This window comes from Triticum aestivum, chromosome 6B (genome assembly GCF_018294505.1).
Source record: "Triticum aestivum cultivar Chinese Spring chromosome 6B, IWGSC CS RefSeq v2.1, whole genome shotgun sequence".
NCBI lineage: Eukaryota > Viridiplantae > Streptophyta > Magnoliopsida > Poales > Poaceae > Triticum > Triticum aestivum.
Window position 1 is genome coordinate 691,437,148 of NC_057810.1, and position 17,747 is coordinate 691,454,894.

Here is a 17,747-nt window from a genome sequence, read left to right on the forward strand (position 1 = left end):
GCACCATCTTTCTGGTGCGCCATTAGTGTCAATCCCATCTATAGCCCTTTTCCTAGTAGTGAGTTCCCATATGTCCACTATGTAACCATAATATGTGTCCTTTACCCTCTCGGTTGCTGCATCAAAGCGGACACCGCTGTTTTGGTTGGTGTTCTTTTGATCTTGGGCGATCGTGTAAAATGTATTCCCATTTATCTCGTATCCTCTGTAAGGTAATACAGTCGAAGATGGTCCCCTGGACAACGAGTACAGCTCAGCACAAACAGTGTTCTCACCTCTGAGACATGTTTCCAACCAACTGCTGTAAGTCCTGATGAGTTCACTTGTAATCCAGTCATCGCACTTCTCCGGGTGTTTGGAGCGCAGACTGTTCTTGTGTTCATCGACATACGGGGTCACCAAGGTAGAGTTCAGTAGTACTGCATAGTGTGTTTGAGACCAAGAATATCCGTCCCTGCATATTATTGAGTCCCCTCCAAGCGTGCCTTTTCCAGTCAGTCGCCCTGCATACTGCGATTTAGGGAGACCTATCTGAAGGAAATATGCCCTAGAGGCAATAATAAAGTTATTATTTATTTCCTTATATCATGATAAATGTTTATTATTCATGCTAGAATTGTATTATTAACCGGAAATATAATACATGTGTGAATACATAGACAAACATAGTGTCACTAGTATGCCTCTACTTGACTAGCTCGTTTATCAAAGATGGTTATGTTTCCTAGCCATGGACAAAAGAGTTGTCATTTGATTACACGGGATCACATCATTGGGAGAATGATGTGATTGACTTGACCCATTCCGTTAGCTTAGCACTTGATCGTTTAGTATGTTGCTATTGCTTTCTTCATGACTTATACATGTTCCTGTAACTATGAGATTATGCAACTCCCGTTTACCGGAGGAACACTTTGGGTGCTACCAAACGTCACAACGTAACTGGGTGATTATAAAGGAGTACTACAGGTGTCTCCAAAGGTACATGTTGGGTTGGCGTATTTCGAGATTAGGTTTTGTCACTCCGATTGTCGAAGAGGTATCTCTGGGCCCTCTCGGTAATGCACATCACTATAAGCCTTGCAAGCAATGTAGCTAATGAGTTAGTTAACGGAATGATGCATTACGAACGAGTAAAGAGACTTGCCGGTAACGAGATTGAACTAGGTATTGGATACCGACGATCGAATCTCGGGCAAGTAACATACCTTTGACAAAGGGAACAACGTATGTTGTTATGCGGTTTGACCGATAAAGATCTTCGTAGAATATGTGGGAGCCAATATGAGCATCCAGGTTCCGCTATTGGTTATTGACCGGAAACAGTTCTAGGTCATGTCTACATAGTTCTTGAACCCGTAGGGTCCGCACACTTAAGGTTTCGATGACAGTTATATTATGAGTTTATGAGTTTTGATGTACCGAAGGAGTTCGGAGTCCCGGATGAGATCGGGGACATGACGAGAAGTCTCGAAATGGTCGAGACGTAAAGATCGATATATTGGACGACTATATTTGGAGTTCGGAAAGGTTCCGAGTGATTCGGGTATTTATCGGAGTACCGGCGAGTTACGGGAATTCGCCGGGGAGAAGTATTGGGCTTATTGGGCCATACGGGAAAGAGAGAGGGGCTGCCTAGGGCAGGCCGCGCCCCCCCCCAAGGCTTAGTCCGAATTGGACTAAGGGGAGGGGCCGCACCCCCTCCTTCCTTCCCTTCTCTCTTCCCCTTCCTTCTCTCCTACTCCTACTAGGAAAGGAGGAGTCCTACTCCGAGTGGGAGTAGGACTCCCCCCTTGGGGCGCGCCTCCACCTCCTTGGCCGGCCCTCCTCCCCTTGTTCCTTTATATACGGGGGCAGGGGGCATCCCATGACACACAAGTTGATCTTCGTGATCGTTCCTTAGCCGTGTGTGGTGCCCCCCTCCACCATATTCCACCTTGGTCATATCGTTGCGGTGCTTAGGCGAAGCCCTGCGTCGGTAGAACATCATCATCGTCACCACACTGTCGTGCTGACGGAACTCATCCCCGACACTTTGCTGGATCGGAGTCCGGGGATCGTCATCGAGCTGAACGTGTGCTGAACTCGGAGGTGCCGTACGTTCGGTACTTGGATCGGTCGGATCGTGAAGACGTACGACTACATCAACCGCGTTGTCATAACGCTTCCGCTTACGGTCTACGAGGGTACGTGGACATTACTCTCCCCTCTCGTTGCTATGCATCACCATGATCTTGCGTGTACGTAGGAAAATTTTGAAACTACTACGTTCCCCAATAGCGGTATCAGAGCCAGGTTTTATGCGTAGATGTCATATGCACGAGTAGAACACAAGTGAATTGTGGGCGATACAAGTCATACTGCTTACCAGCATGTCATACTTTGGCTCAGTGGTATTGTGAGATGAAGCGGCCTGGACCGACATTACGCGTATGCTTACGCGAGACTGGTTTCACCGTTACGAGCACTCGTGCTTAAAGGTGACTGGCGGGTGTGTGTCTCTCTCACTTTAGCTAAACCGAGTGTGGCTACGCCCGGTCCTTGCGAAGGTTAAAATAGCATTAACTTGACGAACTATCGTTGTGGTTTTGATGCGTAGGTAAGAACGGTTCTTGCTAAGCCCGTAGCAGCCACGTAAAATTAGCAACAACAAAGTAGAGGACGTCTAACTTGTTTTTGCAGGGCATGTTGTGATGTGATATGGTCAAGACGTGATGCTATATTTTATTGTATGAGATGATCATGTTTTGTAACCGAAGTATCGGCAACTGGCAGGAGCCATATGGTTGTCACTTTATTGTATGAAATGCAAACGCCCTGTAATTGCTTTACTTTATCACTAAGCGGTAGCGATAGTCGTAGAAGTAATAGATGGCGTAACAACAACGATGCTACGATGGAGATCAAGGTGTCGCGCCGGTGACGATGGTTATCACGATGGTGCTTCAAAGATGGAGATCACAAGCACAAGATGATGATGGCCATATCATATCACTTATATTGATTGCATGTGATGTTTATCCCTTATGCATCTTATCTTGCTTTGATTGACGGTAGCATTTTAAGATGATCTCTCACTAAATTCCCAAGAAGTGTTCTCCCTGAGTATGCACCGTTGCGAAAGTTCTTCGTGCTGAGACACCACGTGATGATCGCGTGTGATAGGCTCTACGTTCAAATACAACGGGTGCAAAACAGTTGTCACGCACAATATGCGACCCTATCCAAAAGGAACTCGAAGGTCCCACCAAGGATAGACCCGCATATTGAAACGCTTTGGCAAGGTGGATAACATTACATCAACATTACATAATAGATGGGGATACATACAAGAGGCATACAAGGCCCACATGAATACAACATCATCATACATAAGAGCACCATCCGACTACGGATGAAACACAAATAGAAACTCAAACGACATCCACCCTGCTAGCCCAAGCTGCCGACCTGGAACCTATCCCCTGATCGAAGAAGCAGAAGAAGATCTCAATGCAAGCAAGCATCGCTCCCGCGTCATGATCATCGCATAACCTGTACCTGCAACTGTTGTTGTAGTAATCTGTGAGCCACGAGGACTCAGCAATCCCATTACCATGGGTATCAAGACTAGCAAAGCTTAAAGGGAAAGGAAGGGGTAAAGTGGTGAGGCTGCAGCAACGGCTAGGCATGATATGGTGGCTAACATACGCAAATAAGAGCGAGAAGAGAGCAAGTGGAACGGTCGTCAACTAGTAATGACCAAGAAGTGATCCTGAACTCCTACTTACGTCAAACATAACCCAGAAACCGTGTTCACTTCCCGGACTCCGCCGAAAATAGACCATCACGGCTACACACACGGTTGATGTGTTTTAATTCGGATCTGGTGTCAAGTTATCTACAACCGGACATTAACAAATTCCCATTTGCCTATAACCGCATGCACGGCTTTCGACAGATTATACCCTGCAGGGGTGTCCCAACTTAGCCCATGACAAGCTCTCACGATCAATGAAGGAATAGACCTTCTCCCAGGAAGACCCGATCAGACTCGGAATCCCGGTTTACAAGACATTTCGACAATGGTAAAACAAGACCAGCAAGACCGCCCGATGCGCCGACAATCCCGATAGGAGCCGCACATATCTCGTTCTCAGGGCAACACTGGATGAACACTACGTACAACTAAAACCAGACCTCGAGTTTCCCCGAGGTGGCGCTGCAAGTGGCTCTGGTTCGGACCAACACTTAAACAAGCACTGGCTCGAGGGGGGGGCTGTAATAAAGATGACCCTTGGGTTAATTACTCCCAAGGGAAATATAGGTGGTGGTGAGGCAAATGGTAAAACCAATGTTGGGCCTTGCTGGAGGAGTTTTATTCAAAACGAACTGTCAAGGGGGTCCCATAAATCACCTGACCGCGTAAGGAACGCAAAATCTGGGAACATAACACCGGTATGACGGAAACTAGGGCAGCAAGAGTGGAACAAAACACCAGGCATAAGGCCGAGCCTTCCACCCTTTACCAAATATATAGATGCATTAATAATATAAGAGATATTGTGATATCCCAACATAATCCTGTCCACCATGGAGCAATGTTCAACTTCACCTGCAACTAGCAACGCTATAAGAGGGCTGAGCAAAGCTGTAACATAGCCAAGCAATGGTTTGCTAGGAAGGGTGTCAAAGGTTAGAGGTTCATGGCATTTTGGGAGGCTTGAAGAGCAACAGATAGGTAACGCAGCATAGTGATAGAACGAAGCAACTAGCATAGCAATGATAGTAGTGAGATCCAGGGTAGCGGTCATCTTGCCTGAAATCCCGCAAGGAAGAAGAATGCGTCCATGAAGAAGATGAACGGAAGTAGTCGAACGAATCCTCACAATCGCAACATTACCGGAACTAAGAAGCAACACCGGAAAGAAACAAACAACATGGTAAATGCACGAGCATAATCATGGCATGATGCACAAACAAGTATGATGCATGTCTGGTATAAATGAGCATGGCATGGCAAAGTGCACAAACAATCCTACAAATTAAGTGGAGCTCAACATGCAAAACACCACATCAATTATTTAGTTTGATCTCGTTTAGGCTACCAAACAATATTAAATGTAGACTAACATGGCAAGAGGTGAAGCATAATTAAACTACCTATCTAGGCAAATTTAAATGAGGCTGGAACAACGAACAACAATTCCGGAAAATCCCCATGTGCATATTTTGAGTTTGGTACTGTTCTGACTATTACATAATTTTAATGTTGTTAAACAGCAAAATAAAGTGTACCATGTTGAACTAGGCATTTTTCCACCCCATTTACATATAAAGTTTATTTAAAACCGAGCTACGGTTATTTTGTTATGAAATAAACCATTTTATCATGTCATTTGAGCAAAAAATAATCAAACATCAAGTTTAAACATTTTAAACATGGATAAAAGCTGGATATAGTGAAACTACATGAAAAACTGAGCAATATGCATATATGACATGTTTCATTTGGATGCATGGATTTTTAGATATGAACAATGCAATTTTAATGGCATTTCTGAAAATATGCATGCACGGGATATGTGACAAAATCACGGAATGGAAAAAAAACGTCTACGGGCCGAATGCAATGCACTGTGCAAAGTCCAAGATGGACCTGGCCCGAAATGCATGAGTGAGTGTGCGTGTGTGCAAAATAAAAGAAGCAGAGCAAAACAGGGTAAACGGGCCGAATGCAACGCACTGTGCAAAGTCCAAGATGGACCTGGCCCGAAATGCATGAGTGAGTGTGCGTGTGTGCAAAATAAAAGAAGCAGAGCAAAACAGGGTAAACTGGGATTTGTACCCAAGACCTCCCAGATGCGAGCGCATGTGGCTGACCAGCTGGGCTACAATGGATAGGCGACATTGGATGGGTTCGGCTCTAGATGACACATGCTCTCGAACTGATCTGGACTGAATAATCAACGAACAAAGAGCAAAAAGGAAAATAGGAGCGCCTGGGATTTGAACCCCAGAACCTAACGGATGGATGCAGCATGGTGCAAACCACTGCGCTGCCATGGCTTCTGTTGATAGGAAAGGGCGCGGCCTTCTAAGAGATAGCCCAGGGTCGAGCTTCTCTGTTTAAACGGAGAAGACGACGGCTGCAACGACGGCGCCGGCGAGGGCAGCCGTGGCGATGGCGGGGGTTGAGAGGCCACGACGGGCGTGCAGAATAGGCTAAGGAGGTGCGTGTGCGTGCGGAGGGCTGCGGGAGGAGTCCAGAGCGTGAGCCTCGAGAAGAAGCTCGTCTCAGGCCACGGCGAAGCGCGGCGATGCAGCGGCTAAGCCGGGCGTGGCGAGGCGAAACAGAGGGGCGGCGGCTGAGTGCGTGTGAGGATGCATGCAAGGTGAAGTGAGCAGGGCCTAGAACACGAGCTTGGGCTCGCTGCCATGGTCGTCCGTGGCGGACACGGCCTCGGATGCGATGGGATCGGTGGCCACAGCGAAAAAAAAACGAACCGGAGAGGGGCTGGGAGGAACGGCTGCTCACCGAGGGGGGGGGGGCTGTTGAAGTTGTACGGGGTTGGAGATGAGCGGCCACGGCGAGAAGACGCGCTGATCGGGGCGGCGTCCTCGTGTCCACAAAGCAGAGGAGGCAATGCAGAGGACGTCGGGGACGAAGGTGAACTTGGAGAAGCTGCTAGACAACTGGGCTCCGCCTGGGATCGACGGAGAGAACGTCGGCGGCGAGCCGGTGTTCCTGGTGGTCTCGGGTGAGTGGAGGGCGACGGCTATGGTGGCGACTCACCTGCGGCGGTGGCGAAGAGGAAGAAGAGGTCTTGGGAAAACCCTAGGGAAGCCGGGGGGTGGAATTTATAGGAGGGCTACTAGGCATCGAGGCGTCGTGGTTTCACCGCGGTGGCCATGTGCGCTTCCTCACCGAGAGTTACTGTGAGAGAATAAAAGTGCAAAGGTGGAAGAAAAGGAAGAGGAGTGAGGATGACATGTGGGGCCGAAGGATTGCATTGGAGAGAAAATTACCAGGGGAGGCTAGGCTGGGCTGCTGCTCTCTCGCAGCTGCGCTGCTGGGCCAGGGCGCCCCAGTTGAGCTTGGCCCAGGTAAGTCTTCTCCTTTCTTTTCAATTTCTATTTATTTAAATAAATAGCTACACGAAAAGAAAAGGCCAGGGGGTTAAGAGGGGAGTTTTGCAGATATGAAAATATCCTCAAGCTCCTGGAATTATGGGTTATTTGAAATAATTGGTTTGGGCATTTTTAGAGGTAGAAAAATAAAACAAGTTTGAATATAATTCAAACTTGAGGTATTTTTGAACCCAACCAAAACATCTTCAAATGAGCTGAAAATTCGCAGAGAGGGTTTAGTCATGGTTTAAGATTAATAGGGAAAGAATGAACATTTATGGAGGAGGGGAAAAGGTCACTTGCAATGAAGGGGGAATTTGAGAGAAGGAAGAAGTGAAATGGGTTGCACTTGGATAAGGGCCTTGGAGAAAAGATGAAGTGGCAAACAACCATAGGAGGAAGAGGGGAAGATTGAGAGAACATAACCAACACCTCAACATGAAGAATGCAACATACATGATGATCATGATATAATGCAATAAAAAAATGACAAGAGGCACATCCATATCATGTAGCATATAACAGGGTGAGATGAACATGGCAAACAAACAAAGATGGCACAATACAACATAATAAAATATGAACAAGATGCAAGAAGCAAAATATGGCAATGGCACTCATCATGCTCATGGCATAAACATGTAGGAATGGAATATGCAAAACAATTATGATAATGCAACAAGCAAAATAAACACACGGCAACAACGCAAAATAAATGGAAGGCAACTCTAGCATTGGTCTCGGGGCGTTACAACTCTCCTCCACTAACAAGAGATCTCGTCCCGAGATCTTAGGACCGAGACGGAAGGGAAAAGGGATGAGGTGAAACAAGAACTCAAGAGAATAAGCATAGAATCGAGAGCACTCGAGAAGAAGAGAGGAAGAACGAGAAGGACGAGAATCGAAAGCTCACGGAATCAGATAGACTATGAAACCACTCCGATTAGAACGAGATAAGAAACAGATAAGGCTTAAAGGATTTAGGCAGCAATCCGGCTGAAACATGGAGGAATAGAACACGAGCTTCACAAGATGGGATGGTACTTGATGAGATGAACAACGCAAAACCTCCGGAAGAATTGAAAGAGTTAGCACCTCGGGAAGCAAGAAGAAGGATACTTGAGCTCCTTTGATTAGGATCTTGATGAACTCTTTGGAGAATGAATTAAATCATGAAGAACCACCATGAAGAACTCCGGTGACAAAAGGATGATGAGATATAATGAAGGATGAAAGAATAAGATTAAAGCTTGCGGTGACTTAGATAGGGTTTCCGACGAGATGTCCGAGGAAAATTGAACTCCAGAAAAGAAAAGATGAAAACACTTGGAACTAGAATTTATTCATCAAGAACAAACTCCGAAGAAAGGGATGGATCACTTGGATGAAATAAGAATAAGATTTATTGTATGCTTATCCTTCATCAAATTAAATTGATGACAAGGAAAAGATTTGCATACTACTTGTTCTTCTTGAAAAGGATTGAGAAGTGACATATCGCAAACTTGAGAAGGTCTTCATGAACCACCGGTAGAATTGGAAAGAACGAATGGATTGATACGATAACAAAGGAAAAGAATCTGAATGAACCGCCGTAAGAATTAGAAAATGATTGATGAAAGAGAATGAATCACAAGGAAGAATTAGAATAACCAATATGCTCGAGGGGATTTAGATGCAAAAGGACAAGGAGATCATGAGCTGACTAAAAAAACACTTGAACGAAGCATCGAGATAATTAGAGAACGATATCTGGAATGATGGCCTCTGGTGAAAAGAAATGGAAAAACAACTTCTGACATACTCCGAATGGGTGAAAAGAATATCTGACAAATGGAATAATTTGAGAGGATAATATGAAGCTAGAACCACAAAACTTCGAGAGAACAGACAAGATTTAGAGGAAAACTCTTCTTCAATCTTCAAATGATGATGAGAAACACCACCAAAATTACTGAGATACTCCGGGAGAATGAAAACCGAAAAGGTTGAGCCAACAATGAAAAGAATTTGAAATCGATCTTGGAAAAGCATCTGACTGATGAAATTCATACTTACGTCAAACTTTGAAAAGGATTTGAGAATAGCTCCGGGAAATCAAAAGAGTCAGGTAAGATCCTGGGAAAAGACCTGTGGGTTAGGGCCCACTGAAGAGATAACACCGTTGAAAAGGATTGTAGAACATATAGATGATGCACCGGAACAATTGAAATATTTGACTAAGGTGACAACCTCGTATTAACCTCGAATTAATTAGAACACAGACGAAACTCCTGAGATGTCTTGAGCTCTGGAATGATTGAATGGCGAGAGGCAAACGAGCAAGGAGAACACTTGAGCCGAGGAAAAGAATATAATCACTACCGAAAAACTTGAATTGAATCCACCGGAAAAGAAAAAGAGATGAAGAATGACAAACGAGACGAGAATTCACCGGTTGAAATAATTGAGGGAAGATTGAAGAGGCTCCACACGAATGGAATTGATGGTCGAAACAGACTTAGGCTCCGGGAAGAAGAGGGTGGGAGGGCGGGAAAAACAAAGGAAACTGGAAGGGGGAATCGACAAGTATCTTGAAGAGAAAACACCGGTTGAAATCATTGAAGAAAGAAAGCAAAGACTTCGCACGAGTAGAAAGCATACTCGATTATGGACTCTGGCTCCAAGGAGAAAAAGGGTGGGCGGGTGGGAAAAGAAAAAAACTGAGGATTGAACTTGGCGAAGAAGAAGAGGCTCGAGTCAACTTGACGAGAAGTGCACCGGATGGAAAGAGCTGAGAACCAACGATCGGAAAACCAACTGCGTGAACCTAAAGAAAAAAATTGAATGGGAAGAGGAGTAATTCAAAACACCTACGTCAAGATTCCTCACCAGAGCGACGAAGGGGCTGAGGAGTAAAAAGAATCCTACTCTCTGATATATATAATCCTAAGACTCAAAATAGTTTTCTTCTAGACTCAACAAGGGCCAACAATCAAGGGGGCTCCTATGGTCGGTCGAGGCTCTGATACCAACTTGTCACGCCCAATATGCGACCCTATCCAAAAGGAACTCGAAGGTCCCACCAAGGATAGACCCTCATATTGAAACGCTTTTGTAAGGTGGATATCATTACATCAACATTACATAATAGATGGGGATACATACAAGAGGCATACAAGGCCCACACGAATACAACATCATCATACATAAGAGCACCATCCGACTACGGATGAAACACAAATAGAAACTCAAACGACATCCACCCTGCTAGCCCAGGCTGCCGACCTGGAACCTATCCCTTGATCGAAGATGCAGAAGAAGATCTCAACGCAAGCAAGCATCGCTCTCGCGTCATGATCATCGCATAACCTGTACCTGCAACTGTTGTTGTAGTAATCTGTGAGCCACGAGGACTCAGCAATCCATTACCATGGGTATCAAGACTAGCAAAGCTTAAAGGGAAAGGAAGGGGTAAAGTGGTGAGGCTGCAGCAGCGGCTAAGCATGATATGGTGGCTAACATACGCAAATAAGAGCGAGAAGAGAGCAAGCCGAACGGTCGTCAACTAGTAATGACCAAGAAGTGATCCTGAACTCCTACTTACGTCAAACATAACCCAGAAACCGTGTTCACTTCCCGGACTCCGCCGAAAAGAGACCATCACGGCTACACACACGGTTGATGTGTTTTAATTCGGATCTGGTGTCAAGTTATCTACAACTGCACATTACCAAATTCCCATCTGCCTATAACCGCAGGCACGACTTTCGAAAGATTATACCCTGCAGGGGTGTCCCAACTTAGCCCATGACAAGCTCTCGCGATCAACGAAGGAATAGACCTTCTCCCAGGAAGACCCGATCAGACTTGGAATCCCGGTTTACAAGACATTTCGACAATGGTAAAACAAGACCAGCAAGACCGCCCGATGCGCCGACAATCCCGATAGGAGCTGCGCATATCTCGTTCTCAGGGCAACACCGGATGAACACTACGTACAACTAAAACCAGACCTCGAGTTTCCCCGAGGTGGCGTTGCAAGTGGCTCTTGTTTGGACCAACACTTAGACAAGCACTGGCCCCGGGGGGGGGGGGGCTGTAATAAAGATGACCCTTGGGTTAATTACTCCCAAGGGAAATATAGGTGGTGGTGAGGCAAATGGTAAAACCAATGTTGGGCCTTGCTGGAGGAGTTTTATTCAAAGCGAACTGTCAAGGGGGTCCCATAAATCACCCGACCGCGTAAGGAATGCAAAATACGGGAACATAACACCGGTATGACGGAAACTAGGGCGGCAAGAGTGGAACAAAACACCCGGCATAAGGCCGAGCCTTCCACCCTTTACCAAATATATAGATGCATTAATAATATAAGAGATATTGTGATATCCCAACATAATCCTGTCCACCATGGAGCAATCTTCAACTTCACCTGCAACTAGCAATGCTATAAGAGGGCTGAGCAAAGCGATAACATAGCCAAGCAATGGTTTGCTAGGAAGGGTGTCAAAGGTTAGAGGTTCATGGCATTTTGGGAGGCTTGAAGAGCAACAGATAGGTAACGCAACATAGTGATAGAATGAAGCAACTAGCATAGCAATGATAGTAGTGAGATCCAGGGTAGCGGTCATCTTGCCTGAAATCCCGCAAGGAAGAAGAACGAGTCCATGAAGAAGACGAACGGAAGTAGTCGAACGAATCCTCACAATCGCAACATTACCGGAACTAAGAAGCAACACCGGAAAGAAACAAACAACATGGTAAATGCACGAGCATAATCATGGCATGATGCACAAACAATTATGATGCATGTCCGGTATAAATGAGCATGGCATGGCAAAGTGCACAAACAATCCTACAAATTAAGTGGAGCTCAACATGCAAAACACCACATCAATTATTTAGTTTGATCTTGTTTAGGCTACCAAACAATATTAAATGTTGACTAACATGGCTAGAGGTGAAGCATAATTAAACTACCTATCTAGGCAAATTTAAATGAGGTTAGAACAACGAACAACAATTCCGGAAAATCCTCATGTGCATATTTTGAGTTTGGTACTGTTCTGACTATTACATAATTTTAATGTTGTTAAACAGCAAAATAAAGTGTACCATGTTGAACTAGGCATTTTTTCCACCCCATTTACATATAAAGTTTATTTAAAACTGAGCTACGGTTATTTAGTTATGAAATAAACCATTTTATCATGTCATTTGAGCAAAAATTAATCAAACATCAAGTTTAAACATTTTAAACATGGATAAAAGCTGGATATAGTGAAACTACATGAAAAACTGAGCAATATGCATATATGACATGTTTCATTTGGATGCATGGATTTTTAGATATGAACAATGCAATTTTAATGGCATTTCTGAAAATATGCATGCACGGGATATGTGAAAAAATCACAAAATGGAAAAAAAACGTCTACGGGCCGAATGCAACACACTGTGCAAAGTCCAAGATGGACCTCGCCTGAAATGCATGAGTGAGTGTGCGTGTGTGCAAAATAAAAGAAGATGCATGAGTGAGTGTGCGTGTGTGCAAAATAAAAGAAGCAGAGCAAAACAGGGGCAACTGTGATTTGAACCCAAGACCTCCCGGATGCGAGCGCGTGAGGCTGACCAGCTGGGCTACAATGGATAGGCGACATCGGATGGGTTCGGCTCTAGATGACACATGCTCTTGAACTGATCTGGACCGAAGAATCAACGAACAGAGAGCAAAAAGGAAAATAGGAGCGCCTGGGATTTGAACCCCAGAACCAAACGGATGGATGCAGCGTGGTGCGAACCACTGCGCTGCCATGGCTTCTGTTGATAGGAAAGGGCGCGGCCTTCTAAGAGATAGCCCAGGGTCGAGCTTCTCTGTTTAAACAAAGAAGATGACGACTGCAACGACGGCGCCGGCGAGGGCAGCCGTGGCGATGGCGGGGGTTGAGAGGCCGCGATGGGCGTGCGGAATAGGCTAAGGAGGTGCGCATGCGTGCGGAGGGCTGCGGGAGGAGTCCAAAGCGTGAGCCTCGAGAAGAAGCTCGTCTCAGGCCACGGCGAAGCGCGACGATGCAGCGGCGAAGCCGGGCGCGGCGAGGCGAAACAGAGGGGCGGCGGCTGAGTGCGTGTGAGGATGCATGCAAGGTGAAGCGAGCAGAGCCTAGAACACGAGCTTGGGCTCGCTTCCATGGTCGTCCATGGCGGACACGGCCTCGGATGCGACGGGATCGGCGGCCACAGCGAAAAAAAACGAACCGGAGAGGGGCTGGGAGGAACGGCTGCTCACCGAGGGGGGGCTGTTGAAGTTGTACGGGGTTGGAGATGAGTGGGCACGGCGAGACGACGCGCTGATTGGGGCGGCGTCCTCGTGTCCACAAAGTAGAGGAGGCAGGGGAAGAAGAGGATGCGGGCGTCGCGGCCGTGGCGTCCCACGGCGATGCAGAGGATGTCGGGGACGAAGGTGAACTTGGAGAAGCTGCTGGACACCTGGGCTCCGCCTGGGATCGACGGAGAGCACGTCGGCGGCGAGCCGGTGTTCCTGGTGGTCTCGGGTGAGTGGAGGGCGACGGCTATGGTGGCGACTCACCTGCGGCAGCGGCGGAGAGGAAGAAGAGGGCTAGGGAAAACCCTAGGGAAGCCGGGGGTGGAATTTATAGGAGGGCTAGGCATCAAGGCGTCGTGGTTTCACCGCGGTGGCCATGTGCGCTTCCTCACCGAGAGTTACTATGAGAGAATAAAAGTGCAAAGGTGGAAGAAAAGGAAGAGGAGTGAGGATGACAGGTGGGGCCGAAGGATTGCATTGGAGAGAAAATTACCAGGGGGAGGCTAGGCTGGGCTGCTGCTCTCTCGCAGCTGCGCTGCTAGGCCAGGGCGCCCCAGGTGAGATCGGCCCAGGTAAGTCTTCTCCTTTCCTTTCAATTTCTGTTTATTTAAATAAACAGCTACACGAAAAGAAAAGGCTAGGGGGCTAAGAGGGGAGTTTTGCAGATATGAAAATATCCTCAAGCTCCTGGAATTATGGGTTATTTGAAATAATTGGTTTGGGAATTTTTAGATGTAGAAAAATAAAACAAGTTTGAATATAATTCAAACTTGAGGTATTTTTGAACCCAACCAAAACATCTTCAAATGAGCTGAAAATTGGCAGAGAGGGTTTAGTCATGGTTTAAGATTAATAGGAAAAGAATGAACATTTATGGAGGAGGGGAAAAGGTCACTTGCAATAAAGGGGGAATTTGAAAGAAGGAAGAAGTGAAATGGGTTGCACTTGGATAAGGGCCTTGGAGAAAAGATGAAGAGGCAAACAACCATAGGAGGAAGAGGGGAAGATTGAGAGCACATAACCAACACCTCAACATGAAGAATGCAACATACATGATGATCATGATATAATGCAATAAAAAATGACAAGAGGCACATCCATATCATGTAGCATATAACAGGGTGAGATGAACATGGCAAACAAACAAAGATGGCGCAATACAACATAATAAAATATGAACAAGATGCAAGAAGCAAAATATGGCAATGGCACTCATCATGCTCATGGCATAAACATGTAGGAATGGAATATGAAAAACAATTATGATAATGCAACAAGCAAAATAAACACACGGCAACAACGCAAAATAAATGGAAGGCAACTCTAGCATCGGTCTTGGGGCGTTACAACAGTTGCACACGCGGAATACTCAGGTTAAATTTGACGAGACTAGCATATAACAGATATGGCCTCGGAACACAGAGACCAAAAGGTCGAGTGTGAATCATATAGTAGATATGATCAACATATTGATGTTCACCGTTGAAACTACTCCATCTCACGTGATGATCGGACATGGTGTAGTTGATATGGATCACATAATTACTTAGAGGATTAGAGGGATGTCTATCTAAGTGGGAGTTCTTAAGTAATATGATTAATTGAACTTAAATTTATCATGAACTTAGTCCTGGTAGTATTTTGCAAATTATGTTGTAGATCAATAGCTCGCGTTGTTGCTTTCATATGTTTGTTTTGATATGTTCCTAGAGAAAAATTGTATTGAAAGATGTTAGTAGCAATGATGCGGATTGGATCCGTGATCTGAGGTTTATCCTCATTGCTGCACAGAAGAATTATGTCCTCAATGCACCGCTAGGTGACAGACCTATTGCAGGAGCAGATGCAGACGTTATGAATGTTTGGATAGCTCAATATGATGACTACTTGATAGTTTAGTGCACCATGCTTAACGGCTTAGAATCAGGACTTCAAAGACGTTTTGAACGTCATGGACCATATGAGATGTTCCAGGAGTTGAAGTTAATATTTCAAGCAAATACCCGAGTTGAGAGATATGGAGTCTCCAACAAGTTCTATGGATAAAAGATGGAGGAGAATTGCTCAACTAGTGAGCATGTGCTCAGATTGTCTGGGTACTACAATCGCTTGAATCAAGTGGGAGTTAATCTTCTAGATAAGATAGTGATTGACAGAGTTCTCTAGTCACCATCACCAAGTTAGTAGAACTTTGTGATGAACTATAGTATGCAAGGGATGACGAAAACGATTCCCGAGCTCTTCGTGATGTTGAATCGACGAAGGTAGAAATCAAGAAAGAGCATCAAGTGTTGATGGTTGACAAGATCGTTTCAAGTAAAGGGAAAAGGGAAACAAAGGGAACTTCAAGTAGAATGACAAGCAAGTTGTCACTCCCACGAAGAAGCCCAAAGCTGAACCAAAGCCTGAAACTGAGTGCTTACACTGCAAAGGAAATGGTCACTGGAAACGGAAATACCCCGAATATTTGGTGGATAAGAAGGATGGCAAAGTGAACAAGGGTATATTTGATATACAGGTTATTGATGTGTGCCTTACTAGTGTTTATAGTAGCCCCTGAGTATTTGATACTTGTTCGGTTGCTAAGATTAGTGACTCGAAACAGGAGCTACAGAATAAACAAAGACTAGTTGAACGGGAGGTGATGATGAGTGTTGGAAGTAGTTCCAAGATTGATATGATCATCATCGCACACTCCCTATACTTTCGGGATTAGTGTTAAACCTAAATAAATGTTTTTTGGCGTTTGCGTTGAGCATAAATATGATTTGATCATGTTTATTGCAATACGGTTATTCATTTAAAGTCAGAGAATAATTGTTGTTCTGTTTACATGAATAAAACCTTCAAATGGTCATACACCCAATGAAAATAGTTTGTTGGATCTCGATCGTAGTGATACGCACATTCATAATATTGATGCCAAAAGATGCAAAGTTAATAATGATAGTGCAACTTATTTGTGGCACTGCCGTTTTGGTCATATCGGTGTAAAGCGCATGAAGAAACTCCATAAAGATGGATTTTCGGAATCACTTGGTTATGAATCATTTGATGCTTGCGAACTGTGCCTTTTGGGCAAGATGACTAAAACTCCGTTCTCCGAAACAATGGAACGAGCTACTGACTTATTGGAAATAATACATACCGATGTATGTGATCCGATGAGTGTTAAGGCTCACGGCGTGTATCGTTATTTTCTGACCTTCACAGATGATTTGAGCAGATATGGGTATATCTACTTGATGAAACATAAGTCTGAAATAGTTGAAAATTTCAAAGAATTTCAGAGTGAAGTGGAAAGATCATCGTAACAAGAAAATAAAGTTTCTATGATCTGATCGTGGAGACGAATATTTGAGTTACGAGTTTGGTCTTCATTTGAAACAATGTGAAATAGTTTCGCAAGTCATGCCACCTGGAACACCACAATGTAATGGTGTATTCGAACGTTGTAATCATACTTTACTAGATATGGTGCAATCTATGATGTCTCTTATCGGTTTACCACTACCATTTTGGGGTTATGCATTAGAGACAACTGCATTCACGTTTGATAGGGCAACATCTAAATCCGTTGAGACGACACTGTATGAACTATGGTTTAGCAGTAAACCTAAGCTGTCATTTCTTAAAGTATGGAGTTGCGACGCTTATATGAAAAAGTTTTTCAACCTGATAAGCTCAAACCCAAATCAGAGAAGTGCGTCTTCATAGAATACCCAAAGGAAACTATTGGGTACACCTTCTATCACAGATCCAAAGGCAAGTTATTCGTTTCTAAGATGGATCCTTTCTAGAGAAGGAGTTTCTCTCGAAAGAAGTGAGTGGGAGGAAAGTAGAACTTGATGAGATAATTGTACCTTATCCCAAATTGGAAAGTTGTTCATCATAGAAGTCAGTTCTAGTGATTCCTACACCAATTAGTGAGGAAGTTAATGATGATGATCATGAAACTTCAGATCAAGTTGCTACCAAACCTCGTAGGTCTTCCAGAGCAAGATCCGGACCAGAGTGATACAGTAATCCTTTTCTGGAAGTCATGTTACTAGACCATGATGAACCTACAAACTATGAGGAAGCGACGATGAGCCCAGATTCCGCGAAATGGCTTGAGGCCATGAAATCTGAGATGGGATCCATGTATGAGAACAAAGTGTGGACTTTGGTTGTCTTGCCCGATGATCGGCAAGCCATAGAAAATAAATGGATCTTCAAGAGGAAGACGAACACTGATAGTAGTGTTACTATCTACTAAGCTCGACTTGTTGCGAAATGTTTTCAACAAGTTCAAGGTGTTGAATACGATGAGATTTTCTCACTCGTATCGAAG